Source organism: Triticum dicoccoides, chromosome 1B (genome assembly GCF_002162155.2).
Source record: "Triticum dicoccoides isolate Atlit2015 ecotype Zavitan chromosome 1B, WEW_v2.0, whole genome shotgun sequence".
Taxonomy (NCBI): domain Eukaryota; kingdom Viridiplantae; phylum Streptophyta; class Magnoliopsida; order Poales; family Poaceae; genus Triticum; species Triticum dicoccoides.
In genome coordinates this window covers 340222859-340248359 of record NC_041381.1, presented here as the reverse complement: position 1 = coordinate 340248359, position 25501 = coordinate 340222859, and positions in this window count along the sequence as shown.

Here is a 25501-nt window from a genome sequence, read left to right as displayed (position 1 = left end):
TGAAGCATAGGGGATGACACTCATCTCTTCTTTATCTTTTGCCGTGGTCGGTGACTGAGCCGAGCTCAGTCTCACACCTTGTAACATAGGCAAGAACCCCTTCTTGGACTGATCCATTTTGAACCTCTTCAAAATCTTATCAAGGTATGTGCTTTGTGAAAGACCTATGAGGCGTCTCGATCTATCTCTATAGATCTTGATGCCTAATATGTAAGCAGCTTCTCCACGGTCCTTCATTGAAAAACACTTATTCAAGTAGGCCTTAATGCTGTCCAGAAATTCTATATTATTTCCCATCAAGAGTATGTCATCTACATATAATATGAGAAATGCTACAGAGCTCCCACTCACTTTCTTGTAAACGCAGGCTTCTCCATAAGTCTGCATAAACCCAAACGCTTTGATCATCTCATCAAAGCGAATGTTCCAACTCCGAGATGCTTGCACCAGTCCATAAATGGATCGCTGGAGCTTGCATACTTTGTTAGCATTCCGAGGATCGACAAAACCTTCCGGCTGCTTCATATACAGCTCTTCCTTAAGATGTCCGTTAAGGAATGTCGTTTTGATGTCCATCTGCCATATCTCATAATCATAGTATGCGGCAATTGCTAACATGATTCGGACGGACTTCAGCTTCGCTACGGGAGAGAAAGTCTCGTCGTAGTCAATCCCTTGAACTTGTCGATAACCCTTAGCGACAAGTCGAGCCTTATAGATGGTAACATTACCATCCGCGTCCGTCTTCTTCTTAAAAATCCATTTGTTTTCTATCGCTCGCCGATCATCGGGCAAGTCTGTCAAAGTCCATACTTTGTTTTCATACATGGATTCTATCTCGGATTTCATGGCTTCAAGCCATTTGTTGGAATCCAGGCCCGCCATCGCTTCTTCATAGTTCGAAGGTTCATTGTTGTCTAACAACATGATTTCCAGGACAGGGTTGCCGTACCACTCTGGTGCGGAACGTGTCCTTGTGGACCTACGAAGTTCAGCAGTAACTTGATCCGAAGTACCTTGATCATCATCATTGTTTTCCTCTTCAGTTGGTGTGGGCATCACAGGAACATTTTCCTGAGCTGCACCACTTTCCCGTTCGAGAGGTAGTACTTCATCGAGTTCTACTTTCCTCCCACTTACTTCTTTCGAGAGAAACTCTTTTTCCAGAAAGCATCCGTTCTTGGCAACAAAGATTTTTCCCTCGGATCTTAAGTAGAAGGTATACCCGACAGTCTCCTTAGGGTATCCTATGAATACGCATTTTTCCGACTTGGGTTCGAGCTTTTCAGGTTGAAGTTTCTTGACATAAGCATCGCATCCCCAAACTTTTAGAAACGACAGCTTAGGTTTCTTTCCAAACCATAATTCATACGGTGTCGTCTCAACGGATTTAGACGGTGCCCTATTTAAAGTGAATGTAGCTGTCTCTAGAGCGTATCCCCAAAATGATAGCGGTAAATCGGTAAGAGACATCATAGACCGCACCATATCCAATAGAGTGCGATTACAACGTTCGGACACACCGTTTCGCTGAGGTGTTCCAGGCGGCGTGAGTTGTGAAACGATTCCACATTTCCTTAAGTGTGTACCAAATTCGTGACTTAAGTATTCTCCTCCACGATCTGATCGTAAGAATTTTATCTTTCAGTCACGTTGATTCTCTACCTCATTCTGAAATTCCTTGAACTTTTCAAAGGTCTCAGACTTGTGTTTCATTCAGTAGACATACCCATATCTACTCAAGTCATCAGTGAGAGTGAGAACATAACGATATCCTCCGCGAGCCTCAACGCTCATTGGACCGCACACATCGGTATGTATGATTTCCAACAAGTTGGTTGCTCGCTCCATTGTTCCTGAGAACGGAGTCTTGGTCATTTTGCCCAAGAGGCATGGTTCGCACGTGTCAAACGATTCATAATCAAGAGACTCCAAAAGTCCATCAGCATGGAGCTTCTTCATGCGCTTGACACCAATGTGACCAAGGCGGCAGTGCCACAAGTATGTGGGACTATTGTTATCAACTTTACATCTTTTGGCATCTACACTATGAACATGTGTAATATTACGCTCGAGATTCATTAAGAATAAACCATTGACCATCGGAGCATGACCATAAAACATATCTCTCATATAAATCGAACAACCATTATTCTCAGACTTAAATGAGTAGCCATCTCGTATTAAACGAGATCCAGATACAATGTTCATGCTCAAACTTGGCACTAAATAACAATTATTAAGGTTCAAAACTAATCCCGTAGGTAAATGTAGAGGCAGCGTGCCGACGGCGATCACATCGACTCTGGAACCATTCCCGACGCGCATCGTCACCTCGTCCTTCGCCAGTCTCCGTTTATTCCGCAGCTCCTGCTGTGAGTTACAAATATGAGCAACGGCACCGGTATCAAATACCCAGGAGTTACTACGAGTATTGGTAAGGTACACATCAATTACATGTATATCAAATATACCTTTGGTGTTGCCGGCCTTCTTATCCGCTAAGTATTTGGGGCAGTTCCGCTTCCAGTGACCCTTCCCCTTGCAATAAAAGCACTCAGTCTCAGGCTTGGGTCCATTCTTTGACTTCTTCCCGGTAACTGGCTTACCAGGCGCGGCAACATCTTTGCCGTCCTTCTTGAAGTTCTTCTTACCCTTGCCCTTCTTGAACTTAGTGGTCTTATTGACCATCAACACTTGATGTTCTTTCTTGATTTCAGCCTCTGCTGACTTCAGCATCGAGAACACTTCAGGAATGGTCTTTTCCATTCCCTGCATGTTGTAGTTCATCACAAAGCTCTTGTAGCTTGGTGGGAGCGACTGGAGGATTCTGTCAATGACCGCCTCATCTGGGAGGTTGATGTTCAGCTGGGTCATACGGTTGTGCAACCCAGACATCTTCAGGATGTGCTCACTGACAGAACTGTTTTCCTCCATCTTACAACTGTAGAACTTGTCGGAGACATCATATCTCTCGACCCGGGCATGAGCTTGGAAAACTAGTTTCAGCTCTTCGAACATCTCATATGCTCCGTGGTGCTCAAAACGCTTTTGGAGCCCCGGTTCTAAGCTGTAAAGCATGCCGCACTGAACGAGGGAGTAATCATCAGCGCGAGTTTGCCAAGCATTCATAATGTCTTGGTTCTCTGGGACGGGAGCGTCACCTATCGGTCCTTCTAGGACATATTGTTTCCTGGCAGCTATGAGGATGATCCTCAGGTTCCGGACCCAGTCCGTATAGTTGCTGCCATCATCTTTCAGCTTGGTTTTCTCTAGGAACGCGTTGAAGTTCATGTTGACATTAGCGTTGGCCATTGATCTACAAGACATATTTGCAAAGGTTTTAGACTAAGTTCATGATAATAAAGTTCTAATCAAATTATGAACTCCCACTCAGATTAGACATCCCTTTAGTCATCTAAGTGTTACACGATCCGAGTCGACTAGCCCGTGTCCGATCATCATGTGAGACGGACTAGTCATCGTCGGTGAACATTCTCATGTTGATCGTATCTTCCATACGATTCGTGTTCGACCTTTCGGTCTCCGTGTTCCGAGGCCATGTCTGCACATGCTAGGCTCGTCAAGTTAACCCTAAGTGTTTTTGCTGTGTAAATCTGTCTTACACCCGTTGTATGTGAACGTAAGAATCCATCACACCCGATCATCACGTGGTGCTTAGAAGCGACGAACTGTAGCAACGGTGCACAGTTAGGGGAGAACACTTCTTGAAATTTTTGTAAGGGATCATCTTATTTACTACCGTCGTCCTAAGTAAACAAGATGCATAAACATAATAAACATCACATGCAATTATATAGTTGTGACATGATATGGCCAATATCATATAGCTCCATTGATCTTCATCTTCGGGGCTCCATGATCATCTTGTCACCGGCTTGAAACCATGATCTCCATCATCATGATCTCCATCATCGTGTCTTCATGAAGTTGTCACGCCAATGACTACTTCTACTTCTATGACTAACGTTTAGCAATAAAGTAAAGTAGTTTACATGGCGTTATTCAATGACACGCAGGTCATACAAAAAATAAAGACAACTCCTATGGCTCCTGCCGGTTGTCATACTCATCGACATGCAAGTCGTGAATCCTATTACAAAGAACATGATCTCATACATCACAATTCATCATTCATCACAACTTCTGGCCATATCACATCACATGATCAATCGCTGCAAAAACAAGTTAGACGTCCTCTAATTGTTGTTGCATCTTTTACGTGGCTGCAATTGGGTTCTAGCAAGAACGTTTTCTTACCTACGAATCACCACAACGTGATTTTGTCAACTTCTATTTACCCTTTATAAGGGCCCTTTTCATCGAATCCGCTCCAACTAAAGTGGGAGAGACAGACACCCGCCAGCCACCTTATGCAACTAGTGCATGTCAGTCGGTGGAACCGGTCTCACGTAAGCGTACGTGTAAGGTTGGTCCGGGCCGCTTAATCCCACAATACCGTTGAGCAAGAAAAGACTAGTAGAGGCAAGTAAGATGACAAAATCCACGCCCACAACAAAATTGTGTTCTACTCGTGCAAAGAGAACTACGCATAGACCTAGCTCATGATGCCGCTGTTGGGGAACGTTGCAGAAAATTAAAATTTTTCCTACGGTTTCACCAAGATCCATCTATGAGTTCATCTAAGCAACAAGTCAAGGGAGAGAGTTTGCATCTACATACCACTTGTAGATCACGAGCGGAAGCTAGCCAAGGGGATGGTGATGATGGAGTCGTACTCGAACGTGATTCGGATCACCGATGTCCAAGTGCTGAACGGACAGCACCTCCGCGTTCAACACACGTACGGGACGGGAGACGTCTCCTCCTTCTTGATCCAGCTAGGGGGAAGGAGAGGTTGAGGAAGACAGCTCCACCGGCAGCACGACGGCGTGGTGATGGTGGAGAGGCAGTACTCCGACAGGGCTTCGCCAAGCACACAACGGAGGAGGAGAGGTGTTGGGGAGGGGAGGGCTGCGCCTTGGAGGGTGGTGCGGCTGCCCTCCCCTCACCCCTCTATTTATAGGGAGAAGGGAGAAGGGGGCCGGCCCCTCTAGAACCCATCTAGAGGGGGGGCGGCGGCCAAGGGGAGAGGGGGAGAGGGTGGCTTGCCCCCCAAGCCAAGGGGGCGCCCCCTCTAGGGTTCCCCCCCTCAACCCTAGGCGCAAGGGCCCAAGGGAGGGGGTGCGCCCAGCCCACCAGGGGCTGGATCCCTGCCCCACGCAGCCCATGTGGCCCCCCGGGAGGGGTGGCCCCTCCCGGTGGACCCCCGGAACCCTTCCGGTGGCCCCGGTACAATACCGGTATGACCTCGAAACTTCCCGGTGTCCGTTTGACAACTTCCCATATATAAATCTTTACCTCCGGACCCTTCCGGAGCTCCTCGTGACGTCCGGGATCCCATCCGGGACTCCGAACAACATTCGGTAGTCACATACTAGTCTTCCTAATAACCATAGCGTCACCGAACCTTAAGTGTGTAGACCCTACGGGTTCGGGAGACATGCAGACATGACCGAGACGCTCTCAGGTCAATAACCAACAGCGGGATCTGGATACCCATGATGGCTCCCACATGCTCCTCGATGTTGTCATCGGATGAACCACGATGTCGAGGATTCGATCAAACCCTGTATACAATTCCCTTTGTCAATCGGTACGTTACTTGCCCGAGACTCGATCGTCGGTATCCCAATACCTTGTTCAGTCTCGTTACCGGCAAGTCACTTTACTCGTACCGTAATGCATGATCCCGTGTCCAACACCTTGGTCACATTGAGCTCATTATGATGATGCATTACCGAGTGGGCCCAGAGATACCTCTCCGTCATACTGAGTGACAAATCCCAGTCTCGATCCGTGTCAACCCAACAGCTACTTTCGTAGATACCTGTAATGCACCTTTATAGTCACCCAGTTATGTTGTGACGTTTGATACACCCAAGGCACTCCTACGGTATCCGGGAGTTACACGATCTCATGGTCTAAGGAAGAGATACTTGACATTGGCAAAGCTCTAGCAAACGAACTAAACGACCTTTGTGCTATGCTTAGGATTGGGTCTTGTCCATCACATCATTCTCCTAATGATGTGATCCCGTTATCAACGACATCCAATGTCCATAGCCAGGAAATCATGACTATCTGTTGATCACAACGAGCTAGTCAACTAGAGGCTCACTAGGGACATATTGAGGTCTAAGTATTCACACGTGTATTACGATTTCCGGATAATACAGTTATAGCATGAATAAAAGACATTTATCATGAACATTGAAATATAATAATACTTTTATTATTGCCTCTAGGGCATATTTCCAACAGTGATATCCCAACATAACCATGTTCCAACATGGAGCAATCTTCAACTTCACCTGCAACTAACAACGCTATAAGAGGGGCTGAGCAAAAGCGGTAACATAGCCAAACAACAGTTTGCTAGGAAGGGTGAAAAGATTAGAGGCTGACATGGCAACTTGGGAGGCATGGTAAACAAGTGATAGGCAGCACAACATAGCGATAGAACGAAGCAACTAGCAAGCAAAGATAGAAGTGCTATCGAGGGTAATGGTCATCTTGCCTGAGATATCGATAGGAAGAAGAACGAGTCCATGAAGTAGTCGAACCAACGTAGTCGAACCAATCCTCACGATCGCAATGAAACAGGAACTATCGAGAAGGAGCACAACCGGAAAGAAGCAAACAACATAGTAAACAACCATCACATAAGCATGGCACGATGCACAACCAAGTATGATGCATGTCCAGTTTAATGACGCATGGCATGGCAAAGTGCAACAAACAATACTACAAGTTAAGTGGAGCTCAATATGCAACGAGTTGCATATTGACGAAACACCACATTCGAGTTATTTAGTTTGCTCTCGTTTAGGTACAACAATATTAAATGTTGTTAAACATGGCCAGAGGTGAAACATAAGTAAACTAACTATTTAGGCAAGTTTAAATGAGGCCGGAAACAACAAACAACAATTCCAGAAAATCCTCATCTGCATATTTCGAATTTGGTACTGTTCTGCTCTAAAACATATTTTAATGTTGTTAAGCAGTAAAACGAAGTGCACCAAGTTAATCTATGCATTTCTCCACCCCATTTACATATAAAGTTTATTAAATTCGGAGCCACGGTTATTTAGTTATGAAATAAAGCATTTTAGCATGTCATTTAAGCAAATAAACACAAACATCATTTTAAACATTTCAAACATGGATGAAAATTGAATATTATGAAACTAGATGAAATTCTAAGCATTTTTCAAGTATAAATTATTAACATAAGATGCATGGTTAAACATCTTCGTTGAGCTCCCATCTGAGATCGGTTGCATCACCTGCACTGGTATCATCGGCACCTGCAACTGTTTGGTAGTATCTTGTGAGTAACGAGGACTCAGCAATCTCAAAACCCGGGAGATCAAGACTATTTAAGCTTATGGGTAGGAAGTGGTAATGAGGTGAAGTTGCAGCAAGCACTAAGCAAATATGGTGGCTAACGTACGCAAATAAGAGCGAGAAGAGAAGCAACGGAACGGTCGAGAAGCTAGAAGTGATCAAGAAGTGATCCTGAAACTACTTACGCACAATCATAACACAAAGACCGTGTTCACTTCCCGGACTCCGCCGAAAAGAGACCATCACGGCTACACACGCGGTTGATGCATTTTAATCAAGTCAAGTGTCAAGTTCTCTACAACCGGATATTAACAAATTCCCATCTGCCACATAACCGCGGGCACGGCTCTCGAAAGTTTATACCCTGCAGGGGTGTCCCAACTTAGCCCATCAAAAGCTCTCACGATCAGCGAAGGATATTCCTTGTCCCGGGAAGACCCGATCAGCCTCGGAATCTCGGTTACAAGACATTTCAACAATGGTAAAACAAGACCAACAAGACCGCCCGATGTGCCGACAAATCCCTATAGGAGTCGCACATATCTCGTTCTCAGGGCACACCGGATGAGCCAGACGTCGGGTTGGCATAGACCCTGGTTGCCCAGGGGGCGCCGGACATCGCTTAGTTTGGACCAACACTTGGAGAAGCACTGTCCCGAGGGGTTAAAAATAAAGATGACCCTCGGGCCTGCGAAAACCCAAGGGAAAGTTAGTAGGTTGTTAGGAAAATGTAAAACCAAGGTTGGGCCTTGCTGGAGGAGTTTTATTCAAAGCAAACTATCAAGGGGTTCCCATAAACCCGACTGCGTGAGGAACGCAAAGGAACATAACACCGGTATGACGGAAACTATGGCGGCAAGAGTGGAACAAAACACCAGGCATAAGGTCGAGCCTTCCACCCTTTACCAAGTATATAGATGCATTAATTAAAATAAGAGATATTGTGATATCCCAACATAATCATATTCCAACATGGAGCAATCTTCAACTTCACCTGCAACTAACAACGATATAAGAGGGGCTGAGCAAAAGCGGTAACATAGCCAAACAACGGTTTGCTAGGAAGGGTGAAAAGGTTAGAGGCTAACATGGCAACTTGGGAGGCATGGTAAACAAGTGATAGGTAGCGCAGCATAGGGATAGAACGAAGCAACTAGCAAGCAAAGATAGAAGTGATATCGAGGGTAATGGTTATCTTGCCTGAGATCCCGATAGGAAGAAGAACGAGTACATGAAGTAGTCGAACCAACTTAGTCGAACGAATCCTCACGGTCGCAACAAAACGGGAACTATCGAGAAGGAGTACAACCGAAAAGAAGCAAACAACATAGTAAACAACCATCACATAAGCATGGCACGATGCACAACCAAGTATGATGCATGTCCAGTTTAATGAGGCATGGCATGGCAAAGTGCAACAAACCATACTACAAGTTAAGTGGAGCTCAATATGCAACGAGTTGCATATTGACGAAACACCACATTCGAGCTATTTAGTTCGCTCTCATTTAGGTACAACAATATTAAATGTTGTTAAACATGGAAAGAGGTGAAACATAAGTAAACTAACTATTTAGGCAAGTTTAAATGAGGCCGGAAACAACAAACAACACTTCCGGAAAATACTCACGTGCATATTTTGAATTTGGAACTGTTCTGCTCTAAACCATATTTTAATGTTGTTAAGCAGTAAAACAAAGTGCACCAAGTTAATCTATGCATTTTCCACCCCATTTACATATAAAGCTTATTAAATTCGGAGCTACAGTTATTTAGTTATGAAATAAAGCATTTTAGCATGGCATTTAAGCAAATAAACACAAACAACATTTTAAACATTTCAAACATGGATGAAAATTGAATATTATGAAACTAGATGAAATTCTAAGCATTTTTAAGTATAAATTATTAACATAAGATGCATGGTTAATTAGTTATTAGATGCATGAACACTAGGGGTTTTTCTGTAAAACTATAAATCGCTGGATAATGCTAAATTCGCAGAACTAAAAAAACATGACACGGGCCAGTTCTGCTGGGTGCTGGGCTGGGGCTCTCACCATGGGCCAAGGCCCGGTTCGGTGGAGAGGGAGGTTGGAAGGGGGCGCTGGGCCTGCTTGCTGGTGGCCCACGCGGCCGCTGAAGCTGGGCCAGGGGCGCTGGCTGCGGTTGTTGATCTGGAGGCGGTCAACGCGCTCGGGAACGTTGACCCCATCGATGCAGGCGCGTGGCTGGAGACGAACAGTGGCCGTGCCTACAGGGGAAGCAGGGATCAAAGCAGACAGGTTCGAGCACCCTGGGACGATGCAGAGGAGCAGCGCCAGCGAGACTCCAGCGGAGATGAACCAGGCGAGGCCGAGAGTGGAGGAAGCGGGGAGGGACAGGGTCCTAGATGGCGACGAGGCAAATGGTGGCGGGGACGGAGCTACAGCAGGCTCCAGCGTGGCAGGGGACTTCGCGGTGGGATCCGGTGAGGAGGCGTCGGAGATGGCCGGATCCGAGGCCAGGGCGACGATGGAGCTTCGTTCTGAGGTATCCCGCGGGCGGAGACAAGGCGGGGTCCTGGTTCAGAGAGAGAGATGTGAGAGGAGGGACTAGAAAGCAGGGGAGGGGAAGGAAGGAGCGATGCGGGGCTCATCTGCTGGTTCGGTCGGCCGGCGACGAGGCGGACGAGGAGGGCGGCTGGTGTCCTCAGGGTCCTCGTTGGAGGAGGAGCTTGGGTCGGCTGGGGCCCCGGGCACGAGCGTTCCCGCTCGGGAGGAGCTGCTGTGGTCGTGGACGAAGGCGGCTGCGCTGTTGATGCTTCGGTGGAGGAGAGGCGCGGGGCTCGGTGAAGGAGCACGGCGCAGCGGCTGGTCCTGCTGGTGGTGCTCCACAGCGGAGGGAGCTCCGATGGTGCTACTGCTTGCGGCAGCACGCGAGAATCAGAAAAGGTTGCGAGCTTGGGCGTGGAATGGATCAAGGGGAAGGTGGAGGCTGGTTGGTGGGTGGAGGAAAACAAGAAGAAGGGGGATCTCGAGGGGGATTTGGTGGAGTGGCGGCTGCTACGTCTTGAGCTTGCGTTGGTTTTCCTTGAAGAGGAAATGGTGATGCAGCAATAGTATCTTAAGTATTTCCCTCGGTTTTTTAGAACCAAGGTATCAATCCAGTAGGAGGCTCCTCAAAAGTCCCACGCACCTACACAAACACACAAAGAACTCGCAGCCAACGCAATAAAGGGGTTGTCAATCCCTTAACGATCACTTGCGAAAGTGAGATCTAATAGAGATAGTATGATAAGATAAATATATTTTTGGTATTTTATAATATAGATAGGAAAAATAAAGATGCAAATAAAAGTAGATTGAAAGCTTATATGATAAAAGATAGACCCGGGGCCATAGGTTTCACTAGTGGCTTCTCTCAAGATAGCATAAGTATTACGGTGGGTGAACAAATTACTGTCGAGCAATTGATAGAAAAGCAAATGATTATGAGATTATCTAGGCATGATCATGTATATAGGCATCACGTCCGTGACAAGTAAACCGACTCCTGCCTGCATCTACTACTATTACTCCACGCATCGACCGCTATCCAGCATGCATCTAGAGTATTAAGTTCATAAGAACAGAGTAACGCGTTAAGAAAGATGACATGATGTAGAGGGATAAACTCAAGCAATATGATATAAACCCCATCTTTTTATCTTCGATGGCAACAATACAATACGTGCCTTGCAACCACTGCTGTCACTGGGTAAGGACACCGTAAGATTGAACCCAAAGCTAAGCACTTCTTCCATGGCAAGAAAGATCAATCTAGTAGGCCAAACTGATGACCCACAAGTGTCGGGGATCTATCGTAGTCCTTTTGATAAGTAAGAGTGTCGAACCCAACGAGGAGCAGAAGGAAATGATAAGCGGTTTTCAGTAAGGTTTTTCTGCAAGCACTGAAATTGTAGGTAATAGATAGTTTAGTGATAAGATAAATAGTAACAAGCAAAAAGTAAATAAAGTAAATAAAGTGCAGCAAGGTGGCCCAATCCTTGATGTAGCAAAGGATAAGCCTGGACAAATTCTAATAATGAAGAAGGAGCTCCCGAGGACACATTGGGAATTGTCGTCAAGCTAGTTTTCATCAGGTTCATAAGATTCGCATTCGGTACTTTGATAATTTGGTATGTGGGTGGACCGGTACTTGGATACTGCCCTAACTTGGACAAGCATCCCACTTATGATTAACCCCTATTGCAAGCATCCGCAACTACAAAAAGGAGTATTAAGGTAAACCTAACCACATCATTAAACATATGAGTCCATATCAACCCCTAACGAAGCAACGCATAAACTAGGGTTTAAGCATCTGTCACTCTAGCAACCCATCATTTACTTATTACTTCCCCATGTCTTCCTCTAGGCCCAAATAATGGTGAAGTGTCATGTAGTCGACGTTCACATAACACCACTAGAGGAAAGACAACATTTATCTCATAAAAATATCGAACAAATACCAAATTTACATGACTACTAATAGCAAGACTTCACCCATGTCCTCTAGAACAAACGTAACTACTCACAAAGCATATTCATGTTCATAATCAGAGGAGTAATAATATGCATAAAGGATCTAAACATATGATCTTCCACCAAGTAAACCAATTAGCATCAACTACAAGGAGTAATCAACACTACTAGCAACCCACAGGTACAAATTTGTGGTTTTGATACAAGATTGGATACAAGAGATGAACTAGGGTTTTGAGAGGAGATGGTGCTGGTGAAGATGTTGATGGAGAATGACCCCCTCCCGATGAGAGGATCGTTGGTGATGACGTTGGTGATGATTTCCCCCTCCCGGAGGGAAGTGTCCCCGGCAGAACAGCTCCGCTAGAGCCCTAGATTGATTCCGCCAAGGTTCCGCCTCGTGGCGGCGGAGTTTCGTCCCGTAAGCTTGCCCACCATTTTTTCCAGGGGAAAAGTGATGATATAGCAAAAGATGGATGCCGGAGGCCCACCAGGGGGCCCAGGAGATAGGGGGGCGCGCCCTATAGGGGGCGCGCCCCCCTGTCTCCTGGACAGGGTGTGGGCCCCCTGGCCTATTTCTTTCGCTCATAAATTCTTATTAAATCCAAAAGGTTGTTTCGTGGAGTTTCAGGACTTTTGAAGTTGTGCAGAATAGGTTTCCAACGTTTCTCCTTTTCTAGCCAAAATTCCAGTTGTCGGCATTCCCCCTCTTCATGGTAAACCTTGTAAAATAAGAGAGAATAGCCATAAGTATTGAGATATAATGTGTAATAACAGCCCATATAAATATTGATATAAAAGCATGATGCGAAATGGACGTATCAACTCCCCCAAGCTTAGACCTCGCTTGTCCTCAAGCGGAAGCCGAAATCGAAAAATATGTCCACATGTTTAGAGATAGAGGTGTCGATAAAAATAAATACGGACATGAGGGCATCATGATCATTCTAATAACAACAACATATATAGATTTTGTCATATGATTTCCTATGCTCAAGTAATAAGCAATTCACAATGTCAAGTATGGTTCAAAAACTTCATTGGGAACTAACAAACTATAATCTCAGTCATTGAAGCAATTGCAATTTATCGTAACATCAGAAAGAGTTAATAATAGAGCTTTTCAGCAAGCTCGCATACTCAACTATCTCGTAGTCTCCTATAATTGCTAACACTCACGTGATACTTGTGGTTATAGAGTTTTAGCCGGACACTGAGAAAGATAGGAGCTTATTGTGTTGCCTCCCAACATATTCACCTTTAGGTGATGTCAACAATAATAGCTCATGCTAACTTACATCCAATTGGATATATATATCATGATCTTTCAAACACGAAGAGCTTGCCAAAGGATAAAATGAAAAAGGGAAAGGTGAGGATCACCTTGACTCAAGCATAAAGTAAAAACATAAAGTAGAAGATAGGCCCTTCGCAGAGGGAATCGGAGGTTGTCATCCGCGTTTAGGGTTGATGCACGAAATCTTAATGCAAAAGAACGTCACTTTATATTGCCCCTTGTATGTGGACCTTTATTATGCAGTCCGTCGCTTTTATTACTTCCACAACAAGTTCGTACAAAGTTTATTTTCTCTACACTAATAAGTCATACATATTTAGAGAGCAATTTTTATTGCTTGCACCGATGACAACTTACTTGAAGGATCTTACTCAATCCATAGGTAGGTATGGTGGACTCTCATGGCAAAACTGGGTTTAAGGATATTTTGAAGCACAAGTAGTATCTCTACTTGGTGCAAGGAATTTGGCTAGCATGAGGGGAAAGGCAAGCTCAACATGTTTGGAAGGTCAATGACAATATACTTTAATTGAGATGTCGGAAAACATAAACCATTAAGTTGTCTTCCTTGTCCAACATCAACTCTTTTAGCATGTCATACTTAATGAGTGCTTCACAATCATAAAAGATGTCCAAGATAATATATTTATATGTGAACCCCTCTTTCCTTATCACTTCATATTAATTGCAACGATGACCAAGGCTACGTTCATCAACTCTCAACAATTTTTATGCCTCATACTTTCTATGTGTGAAGTTATCACTACTAGAAGAACGCCCGTGCGTTGCAACGGGGCCACATTAACTTTAAGAGTTCAATATTGACCGATCAAAGGAAATAAATGGAACCTGTTAGTACATATAGCAAAAATGCCCGCGCGATGCAACTGGCCTATCAAACTTGTTTTACGTGATCTCGGTTTATGTAATCAATTAATTACATGATCTCTGTTGTTTGTTCTTTCTCTATTCCAAAATTCCACTCACGCGAGTAAGAAGTATTTCACTGTCTTATGCAAGTAGTTCAGTGCATACATATGCTACTTGTTTGTAATTGCAACCTGAATAGAGTAAAAAAATCGGTTCAGTGCATGGATGGATTGATGGGAACACACTGTCTAATGAAAAGGATAAGAATCACATTGGCATGCATAGGTGATTTGAAATTTTAAAAATATAGCATCTACATCTGCGCATCATGAGGAACAATTCCAGAGAAAAAAATTGATCCAGTCATATTTCATTATCCACTTAGGCCATATTAGTATTACTTCCCATGTGGTGCACATCATCCTAATGCATGGGTGTGCCTCGGCCTTTACATTGCAAATGTTATTATTGCAGGAAGAGCACACATTCATAAGCTAACAGTTTCACAATGCGTTCTTGCTGATAGTAATTGAACCAAATGAAACGATGGACAAGCAGATTGATTAAGGAACTCTAGGTAATACTTCATGCCGTAAGCATTGGCTCAAAAAGTCAATTTGTAAGTAACAAAAAAAGGCCTAGAAGAATAGTTCTACCTAAATAAAATTTACTGCTGCACATGAGCAGATCCACACAAAGCAGAGGGGACGTGGAGCAGGCTGGTAACCAGGGGAAGGAGCAGAGTAGAAGATTTACACTGCCGTCTCCACTGGATATGGTGTCTCCACCGCATCAGTGGAGGCATCGCGGCTCCGCCTCGGATGGTGCTCGTGGCTATGGTGAAGAGGAGGGGTGATGCATGGGCGAAGAGGCAGGCGGTGCTTGTGGCCAAAAAAGTGGGTCGTTCGAGCTGTGGGAGGGAGGAGGGGATCGCCGGGAGGCGGCGAGATCGGTGGGCGGCGGCGGCGGCGTCCAGGTTGGGAAGTCGAGGTAGGACGCTGTGTTTTTTAGGGGAATTGTTTGTGAAAATAACGTGCGACGACGACTTAGCGAGCGGATCCCCTTAAAAAAGACATAGCGAGCAGATTCCCTTAAAACTGGTAGGAATGGATACAATTGATGATGTTGATAAATAGTGGTGAATGTTGGCCTAATTTACTATCATCATGCATGGAAACGAATCATCAAGAAAAAGAATACTTCCTATTACTACACTCATAGGAAGCTTCCTAATCTCTGCTACCAAACAATTTCTGCCCAAACAAGGAAGGAAAGTTATGGACGTGATTTGGAAGGAAACAAAAGTTATGAAGATTAATTAATTTAGATTTGATCTTTAGAGATTGATTGTGATTGATTCTTTTACATAAAGACATTACTAAATAATTTGCGTCAGTATGGAAAGTTCTGATCCGTTCAGTTTTTTTCGTTGTGTGAGAGGGTGAAGTGAAAATAAACCGATGAAGTGGGGGAGGCGACGAAAAAAATCTACGACGGTTAACCTACAAAAAAAACCGGACGAAAGTGGTGGGACGAAAATTGACCGGCAGAGACTACCAACTGCTCCATTAGGAGTAGAGATCCATAAGATCAATATGAACTCTTTTATTCTTTCTACTTTCTCAAGATCATAGCAGCATAGCAAAGCCCTTGACTCAACACTAATCTTTATTATAGATAGCACACTGACTCGATTACATAAAGAGATCACAAAGCAAAACTCAAAACTACTTGATATCAGAACTTCAATCTACTAGATCAAGATACTACTAAAAGGATCGAACTAAATAAAGCGGTAAAGATAGGAGTGTGATGGTGATACGATACCGGGGCACCTCCCTCAAGCTTGGCAGTTGCCAAGGGGAGTGCCCATACCCATGTGATTATTTCCTCGGAGGTGGTGAAGTAGGAGTTGTTGATGATGTAGGCTTGTCGTCCGTCTTCCAAGGCATAGGCTCTCCATCATAAAAGGATGATCGATTCTCCGGGATCCTTAAATCTGCAGCCAAACTCATTCGCTTGAATCTATATTCATACTCACAGTTCTGGTTTTGCAGGTCATAGATCTCGGCTTGGAGGTGTTCGATTTTCTCTTGGAGCTTGAAGATGGTCTCCCCAATGACTTTAGCATCTAGTTTATGGTTGTTGGTGAACTCTGTGATCATCATCTGGTTGGCGTTGAGTCCACGCTCCACCATCCCTTGGCACTTGAAAACTTCTTGTTCCACGGCTTTGAGCTTTGTCTCCACGCTCCCGGTACGCCTTGGTCCCTCCACATCGCGGATGTGCAGCACCCCCTCACGCATCTCAATGGTTTGAGGGTGATGCAGCACCTCCGCGAGATAGGGGTTGATAACCCTCTCAAAAAACTTGTCCTTGGGAGCGCTTGGAGACGCCATGATGCTCTAGATCTGAAACAGAAACAGCTCGAAACGAAAACAGAGGATATTTGCATGATACGGTGGTCAAAACTTTCGGGAGTATATATAATGAATTTTTACTTACCAAAATATGTAACATACAAGAAAACGGAGTCCGGGAGGCACACGAGGTGCCCACGAGATAGGGGGCGCGCCCTCCTCTCTCGTGGGAGCCTCGTGTCCCTTTCGGACTACTTCTTTCTTCCTAAAATTCTTAAATAATCCAAAACTGATAAAAATTGCCATTAGAGTTGTTTTGGAGTCGGTTTACTTACCGTACCACGTACCTATGCCCTTTCGGAGTTTGGAACATTCTGGAAAGTGTCCCTTATGTATTCCTCGGGGGTTACAGTTTCAATAATATTAGTTTCAACATTGATAGGATTACCTGAAATATAATGTTTAATTCTTTGACCGTTTACCACCCTCGGGTTTGTGCCTTCGAAGTTTGTTGATTTTTATAGCACCAGAACGATAGACCTCCTCGATAACGTAGGGACCTTCCCATTTTGAGAGAAGTTTTCCTGCAAAAAATCTTAAACGAGAGTTGAATAATAACACATAATCTCCTACGTTAAACTCACGCTTTTGTATCCTCTTATCATGCCAGTGTTTGACTTTTTCTTTGAAAAGCTTGGCATTCTCATAGGCTTGGATTCTCCATTCATCAAGTGAGCTAATATCAAATAACCTTTTCTCACCGGCAAGTTTGAAGTCATAATTGAGCTCTTTGATAGCCCAATATGCCTTATGTTCAAGTTCAAGAGGTAAATGACATGCTTTTCCATAAACCATCTTATAAGGAGACATACCCATAGGATTTTTGTATGCAGTTCTATAGGCCCATAATGCATCATCAAGTTTTTTAGACCAATTCTTCCTAGATCTATTCACAGTCTTTTGCAAAATTAATTTGAGCTCTCTATTGCTCAACTCTACTTGACCACTAGACTGTGGATGATAAGGAGATGATATTCTATGATTGACATCATACTTAGCGAGCATCTTACGGAAAGCACCATGAATAAAGTGTGAACCACCATCAGTCATAAGATATCTAGGGACTCCAAACCTCGGAAAAATAACTTCTTTAAGCATTTTAATAGAAGTGTTATGATCAGCACTACTAGTTGGAATAGCTTCTACCCACTTAGTAACGTAATCAACAGCAACTAAAATATGTGTATAACCATTGGAGGCAGGAAAAAGTCCCATATAATCAAAGCCCCAAACATCAAAGGTTCAATAACAAGAGAATAATTCATAGGCATTTCTTGACGTCTACTAATGTTACCTATTCTTTGACATTCATCACAAGATAAGACAAACTTACGAGCATCTTTGAAGAGAGTAGGCCAATAAAAACCAGATTGTAGTACCTTGTGTGCAGTTCTATCTCCAGCGTGGTGTCCTCCATAAGATTCAGAGTGACACTTGCGTAGGATCTGTTCCTGTTCATGCTCAGGCACACAACGTCTAATAACACCATCTACTCCTTCTTTATAAAGGTGTGGATCATCCCAGAAGTAATGTCTTAAATCATAAAAGAACTTTTTCTTTTGCTGGTATGTGAAACTAGGCGGTATATATTTAGCAACAATGTAATTAGCATAGTCAGCATACCAAGGAGCAGTACGAGAAGCGTTGACGACCGCTAATTGTTCATTAGGAAAGCTATCATTAATAGGCAGTTGGTCATCAAGAACATTCTCTAACCTAGACAAGTTGTCTGCAATGGGGTTCTCAGCTCCCTTTCTATCAATAATATGCAAGTCAAATTCTTGGAGCAAGAGAACCCATCTAATGAGTCTAGGCTTAGCATCTTTCTTTTCCATAAGATATTTAATAGCAGCATGATCAGTGTGAATAGTAACTTTGGAATCAACAATATAAGGTCTAAACTTATCACATGCAAACACAACTGCTAAGAACTCTTTTTCAGTAGTAGCATAATTTCTCTGGGCAGTATCAAGAGTCTTACTAGCATACTGGATAACATTCAATTTCTTATCGACTCTTTGCCCTAAAACAACACTCACAGCATAATCACTATAATTTCAAAAGGTAAATTCCAATCAGGTGGCTGAACAATAGGTGCAGTGATCAAAGCTTTCTTAAGTGTTTCAAATGCTTCTACAAAATCATCATCAAAGACAAAGGGAATATCTTTTGCAATAAATTAGTCAGAGGCCTAGAGATTTTAGAGAAGTCCTTAATGAACCTCCTATAAAAACCGGCGTGACCAAGGAAACTTCTTATACCTTTTATGTCCTTGGGACATGGCATCTTTTCAATAGCATCAACTTTGGCTTTATCAACTTCAATACCTCTCTCGGAGATCTTGTGCCCCAAGACAATGCCTTCATTAACAAAAAAGTGACACTTTTCCCAATTCAGGACGAGACTAGTGTCTTCGCATCTCTGCAAAACTCGATCAAGGTTGCTCAAACAATCATCAAAAGAGGATCCATAGACGGAGAAGTCATCCATGAATACCTCACAAATCTTTTCACAAAAATCAGAGAATATAGCCATCATGCATCTTTGAAAGGTAGCAAGTGCATTACATAAACCAAAAGGCATACATCTATAAGCAAAAGTACCAAAAGGGCAAGTAAAAGTAGTTTTAGATTGATCCTTCGCTGACACGGGTATTTGAGAGAAGCCAGAATAACCATCTAGAAAGCAAAAATGTGTGTGTTTGGATAGCCTTTCTGGCATTTGATCAATAAAAGGTACAGGGTAATGATCTTTCTTAGTAGCTTTATTTAAATACGAAAATCAATTACCACCCTATAACCTGTAATAATTCTTTGCGGGATCAATTCATCTTTATCATTAGGAACAACGGTAATACCTCCCTTTTTAGGGACACAATGGACAGGGCTTACCCATTCACTATCAGCAACGGGATAAATACTACCTGCCTCAAGGAGCTTTAGAATCTCCTTTCTTACCACTTCCTTCATTTTGGGATTTAATCGTCCTTGAGGATCTCTAACTGGCTTGGCATCTTTCTCTACTGAAATTTTGTGTTGACATAATGTGGGACTAATGCCCTTAAGATCATCCAGAGTATATCCAATAGCAGCTCTGTGCTTCTTCAGAGTTTTCAGTAATCTTTCTTCTTCTTTTTCTGAAAGGTTAGCACTAATAATAACAGGATATATTTCTTTTTCATCAAGATAAGCATACTTAAGATTATCAGGTAAGGGTTTGAGTTCAAACATGGGATCACCCTTGGGTGGAGGGGGATCCCCAAGAATTTCAACGGGAAGATTATGTTTTAGCATAGGTTCCTGTTTAAGGAACACTTCATCTATTTCTTCCCTTTCCTTCATAAACATATCATTTTCATGGTCTAGCAAATATTGTTCTAACGGATCAGTTGGAGGAACAGCAATGGAAGCAAGACCAATAATTTCATCCTTACTAGATGGTTCCCTTTCACAAGGTTGTCTACTAAACTTGGCAAAATTAAACTCATGAGACATACCATCTATGCCAACAGTGACAATATTCCTTTCACAATTAATCTTAGCACTAGCTGTATTCAAGAAGGGTCTACCAAAAATAATGGGACAAAAATCATCTTGTGGGGAAGCAAGAACAAGAAAATCGGCAGGGTATTTAACCTTCCCACACAAAACTTCAACATCTCTAACAATCCCAATAGGTTTGATGGTATCCCTATTAGCAAGCTTAATAGTAACATCAATGTCTTCTAATTCAACAGGTGCAATGTCGTGCATAATTTCTTTATAAAGATCATAAGGTATCGCACTAGCACTAGCACCCATATCACATAAGCCATGATAACAATGATCTCCTATTTTAACAGAAATAACAGGCATGCCTACAACAGGTCTACGTGTCTTAGTATCAGGTCTAGCAATATTAGCAGTCTCACCCAAGAAAGAAATAACATGCCCATCTAAATCCTCATCCAAGAGATCTTTAACCATAGCAATACTAGGTTCAACATTAATTTGCTCAGGAGGTGTATAGGTCCTTGTCGGTGTCAAAACCGGCGGATGTCGGGTAGGGGGTCCCGAACTGTGCGTCTAGGCGGATGGTAACATGAGACAAGGGACACGATGTTTTTACCCAGGTTCGGGCCCTCTCGATGGAGGTAAAACCCTACTCCTGCTTGATTGATATTGATGATATGGGTAGTACAAGAGTGGATCTACCACGAGATCAAGGAGGCTAAACCCTAGAAGCTAGCCTATGGTATGATTGTTGTAATTGTTATTGTCCTACGGACTAAAACCCTCCGGTTTATATAGACACCGGAGAGGGCTAGGGTTACACAGAGTCGGTTACAATGGTAGGAGATCTACATATCCGTATTGCCAAGCTTGCCTTCCACGCCAAGGAAAGTCCCATCCGGACACGGGACGAAGTCTTAAATCTTGTATCTTCATAGTCTTGGAGTCCGGCCGATGATGATAGTTCGGCTATCCGAACACCCCCCAGTCCAGGACTCCCTCAGTAGCCCCTGAAGCAGGCTTCAATGACGACGAGTCCGGCACGCATATTGTCTTCGGCATTGCAAGGCGGGTTCCTCCTCCGAATAATTCATAGAAGATTGTGAACACCAGGATAGTGTCCGACTCTATAAAATAAATTCCACATACCACCGTAGAGAGAATAATATTTACACAAGTTCAATCTGCTGACGTATTTTGTGGCGTGACGTCACACCACTACCAAGCCCTTACTCGAATCGTTTTTATTATACCACCTCAGCGCGTTTAGCGAAGCGGTTTCCTTGGCACGTCTTGTCGAAGCAGAGATCGTGTTCCCCTTATTCCGGGATTCCCATCAATACGGACGTGGGTAACCCAACCGCGCCATTGATTGAGGCGCTTGGGAGATAAGCGAGTTTTACCAGGCCGGTGGGGACGCATAGTTTTCGTCCGCCCATATATAAGGGGATAAGGATCCACCTCTTTTACCTACGCCTTCTTCCTCCTTTGCTTATCCATCTCCGCGCACTCGAGCTCCAGCGCCCAAGTCCGCACATCTCACCTCGACCTTCTCCAGCCATGTCCGGAGCGGGAGGCAAGTGGATGGCCTCCTCCGTCACGGAGGGGCACATCGAGAAGCTGCGCAGCGCCGGATACTTGTCCAGTGACATCGCGCACTGGCTGCCCGACGAGGGGCAGCTCATCCCCCCCCAGGCCCCATGAGAGGGTGGTATTCCTTCCCCATTTCCTCCGCGGACTGGGCTTCCCACTCCACCCCTTTGTCCGGGGGCTCATGTACTACTACGGCCTGGACTTCCATGATCTGGCCCCGAATTTCATCCTCAATATCTCGGTGTTTATCATCGTGTGCGAGGCCTTCCTCTGCATCCAGCCCCACTTCGGCTTGTGGCTAAAGACCTTCAATGTTAAGCCGAAGGTTGTGAAGGGCAGCCAAGCGGAGTGCAGAGGCGCCATGGTGGGCAAGATGCCCAACGTCACTTGGCTCGAGGGTGCCTTCATGGAATCCATCAAAGAGTGGCAATCGGGGTGGTTCTACATCACCGAGCCGCGCGACCCTAAATGGGCAGCGGCCCCCGAATTCAGATCCGGCATCCCTATGCAGCTCACCTCCTAGAAAGAGAAGGGCTTGCTTTGGGGTAGTTCGGAGGAGCTGACCAGACTCCAATCCTGTCTCCAGACCCTGGTGAACAAGAAGCTTAAGCTTGTCAACGTGATCCAGGTCATGCTCGTCCGCCGGATTCTCCCCTGCCAGCAACGGGACTTCAATTTGTGGGAGTTTGATCCGGCACAGCACCGGACCTTGAGCGGGCTCTTCGACACTACGTACGAAGCTGCCTGGAGGGTGCTGTTCAAGGGCGCCGAAGCTCCCGCATCCGCAACCCAAGATCGCGGATTCAGCACGCAGCGCCCGGCTGGCAAGGTAAGCTATGTTCTCCTTTATGGGACACTCGCTTTTCATAGTTTGACTCTATGCGGGATCTAAACTCCCAATACCTTTAACAGGACTGGCAGAAGACATCCGGACAGGTTAACTATCCGGCTCCCCTTCCAGAAGACCCAGCAGACGCCCGTTTGACAGGGCTGCTGGTCCCGGCACTTTACGTGGTGCCGGAGAAGAAGGCCAAGAAGAAGGCCACGGGAACCCGGAGGAGTTCCCGGTGTCAGGTGGTATCGGACTCATCGTCCGATGACTCCGAGGCGGACTCCTCCCACGAGGACGAGGAGGAGAAGAAAGAGGCCTCTCCCCCAGCGGGGGGAGAGAAGAAGAGGAAGGCCTCCCCAACGAGGGAGGCCGAAGGGTCCAAGAAGAGAAGGACCCTTCCTCCGGACTGTTCCGCCAATGTCGGCGACGGCGACGAGGAGTGGCCCTCAAGGGCCAAGCCCCTGGCAAGATCGTAAGTATCCGGACTCCTGGATGATTTATAATTTTTCTTTTTGCCACGCGGTGACTTTCTAATGCCGCATACAACCTGTAGTCCGGCCAAGGACGATCTTCCCGCTTCATCGAGCGGGTCCTTGGGCACGTCGGATATGGATTCTCTTCCGACCGCCTCCACCCCTCGTGGCGCTGACGACGTCGAGGTGGGATCCCAGGAAGGGACCCGCCGGGAGGAGGAGGCCCCAGAGGTGCCGCAGGGCAACCTCCCGGACTGTGCGCCGGACTCTGCACCGGAACCTGCAGTGGTTCCGGAGTCCGGCAAGCGGCCCCTTCGTAAGAAGGGCAAGACTATGACGCCGGCGGCCTCCGTCCAACCGGAGACCCGGATAACTTGCTGGAGGCGCTCAACGGTGCTTCCATCGAAGAAGAACACCGCACTGTCATGAGTGCGGTGATTCAGAAGGTTCAGCTTGCCAAGAGCGGGCTGACCGAAGCCTGCAGCAGCCTTCTAACAGGCTTTGAGGTAAGAATTTTAAGATGTGTAATATAATACCGCATAGACAGTAGCCCCTGATGCTCGGTTCGGTGTTCGGAAAGAAAAGCCGGATTGAGGATCTAAAAAGATATACGCAGGAGTCTAAAAAATATGTCAATATGGGATTGCAGGCTGCGCTGCTGACCTCTGCCGCACTGACTGCGGAGGTCGATGCTTTGAAGCAAAGCCTCGAGCGGTCCGAGAGCGAGCTCAGCCGTGCCAAGAAGCAGCTCGAGGACGAGGAAGGTGAGTAACACCTTATTAAAGTTGTACCTTACAAAAAAGGATTTTGGTTGCAAGAGAAAATAACAAAGATAACGTGGGTACTACAGGGGCCACGAACGAGCTGGCAACCCTGAAGGAGGCGGTGTCCGCGGCAGAACGCAATGCGGCCGTGGAACGAGCCGAGCGAGAGAAGCAGGAGGCGCGGGTGGCATAGGTGCAGCAAGAGCTCCAGGCTCTCGTGGAAAAACATGAGAGTTTGGAGCGCGACTCAAAGACTCGAGAGTCCGAGCTTGCATCGGCTCTTGAGAGTGCCAAAGCCGCTAAGGCCGAAGCCCACAAGGCCCTCTAGGAAATCGAGGCGTTAAAGAAGATAGCGGCGGGTAAGGCATTTTTCATGCAAAGTAAGCATGTAAATGTAAATTACCTATTACTTACCCGAATTCGGAGCTCTCCAGGAGTGTTCGCAGATCTGCCCCGCAGCATGTCCGATGCTGCCGCATTCTATCGGGCCGGGGAGGGGAGCTCGACGGAGAAGGTCTTCTGGTCTCAGTATGCTGAGGCCGGACATCCGGTGCCCCTTAGCGACCAGCTGAAGCAGCTGGTCGAGCTCCACAAGGTGGCCGAACAGGCCATGAAGGGCCTCATAGTTCGGCTGTGGCCCAAGGAGGCCATGCCTGGGAGCTACTTCGGCCTGGTGCGGCGGCTGGTGGATGCGTGTCCCTGGGTTGAAGTCGTCAAGCACTCCGTCTGCATTGAAGGTGCCTGTCGGGCCCTTGCCTGTGCAAAAGTGCACTGGGGCAGGATGGACGCTGAGAAGCTTCTAACGGACGCGCCGCCCGCGGGCAAGGAGTATCGTACGCCCAAAATGTATTATAAGAGTGTCCTGAAGGGTGCCCGCATGATTGCGGGTGAGTGCTCCAAAGATGTAATATTTGAGTAGACTCGCATTTTGTTATCCTGTGCGCTGAAGACTTTGTTCATATGCGCTAAGCAACGCTTATTAATTTAAAATATTACCTTCTGTGCGGCCGTTTATCAAATCTGAGAGATGGCAAGTCGTCGGCTTCAGCCCCCATGCCACGAGTGCAAGGGTGTTCGGGATAAACTTGAGCGCTCTTGTTCCCATTTTTGGGTCCATCTAGGGAGGCGCTCAACACAACTAACGAGGCAACCGGACTTATAATGCTTGAACACTCTCACTTAGCCATAGAATTCTATAATTTTAAATTTCGGCGAAGCCCCTAGTGTTCGGAAGACCGAGTTCGGGGCGCTATCCATGCCTGGACCGGACAAAGCCGGTTCCTCGCTCTAAGCGGCATAAGTCTTTAGGGACTCGAAAAGACCTCTCGAATAGCGACCAGCTCTCGCCTTATCATGACGGTCAGTTTTAGCTTTCTCCACTGAGGCGCTTGCCCAGCTCAACCGGGGCGCAATCGCAGTGGTTCCCCCAGTGCTACCTTAGCCGATACAATGGAACGTAAGGTACCAAAACATGGGAGCCGGGCAAACCCAACTATTGACCCAAGACATGATTCGGAGCCGATGCATATAATGCTATAAGTTCGGGGTGCCACACTTGTGAAAGTGTTCGGACTTATCACACCATAATGTGGGGAACTTAAGCCCCTGGTGTATTTAGCCGTACCAAAGTGTACGGATGCAACATGTCATAAATGAACATGCGTATAAGAAAGAAATGCAATTATAAGCAAAAGGTGATGCATTGTTTATTCAAGAGATACTGCCATGAATGCAGAACGATACAAATAGTGCGGTAAGCAAGGGATGGGACTATTAAACATGTCCCCCTCCAGGGGTAGGCTGCGAATGGTGTATAAAACAG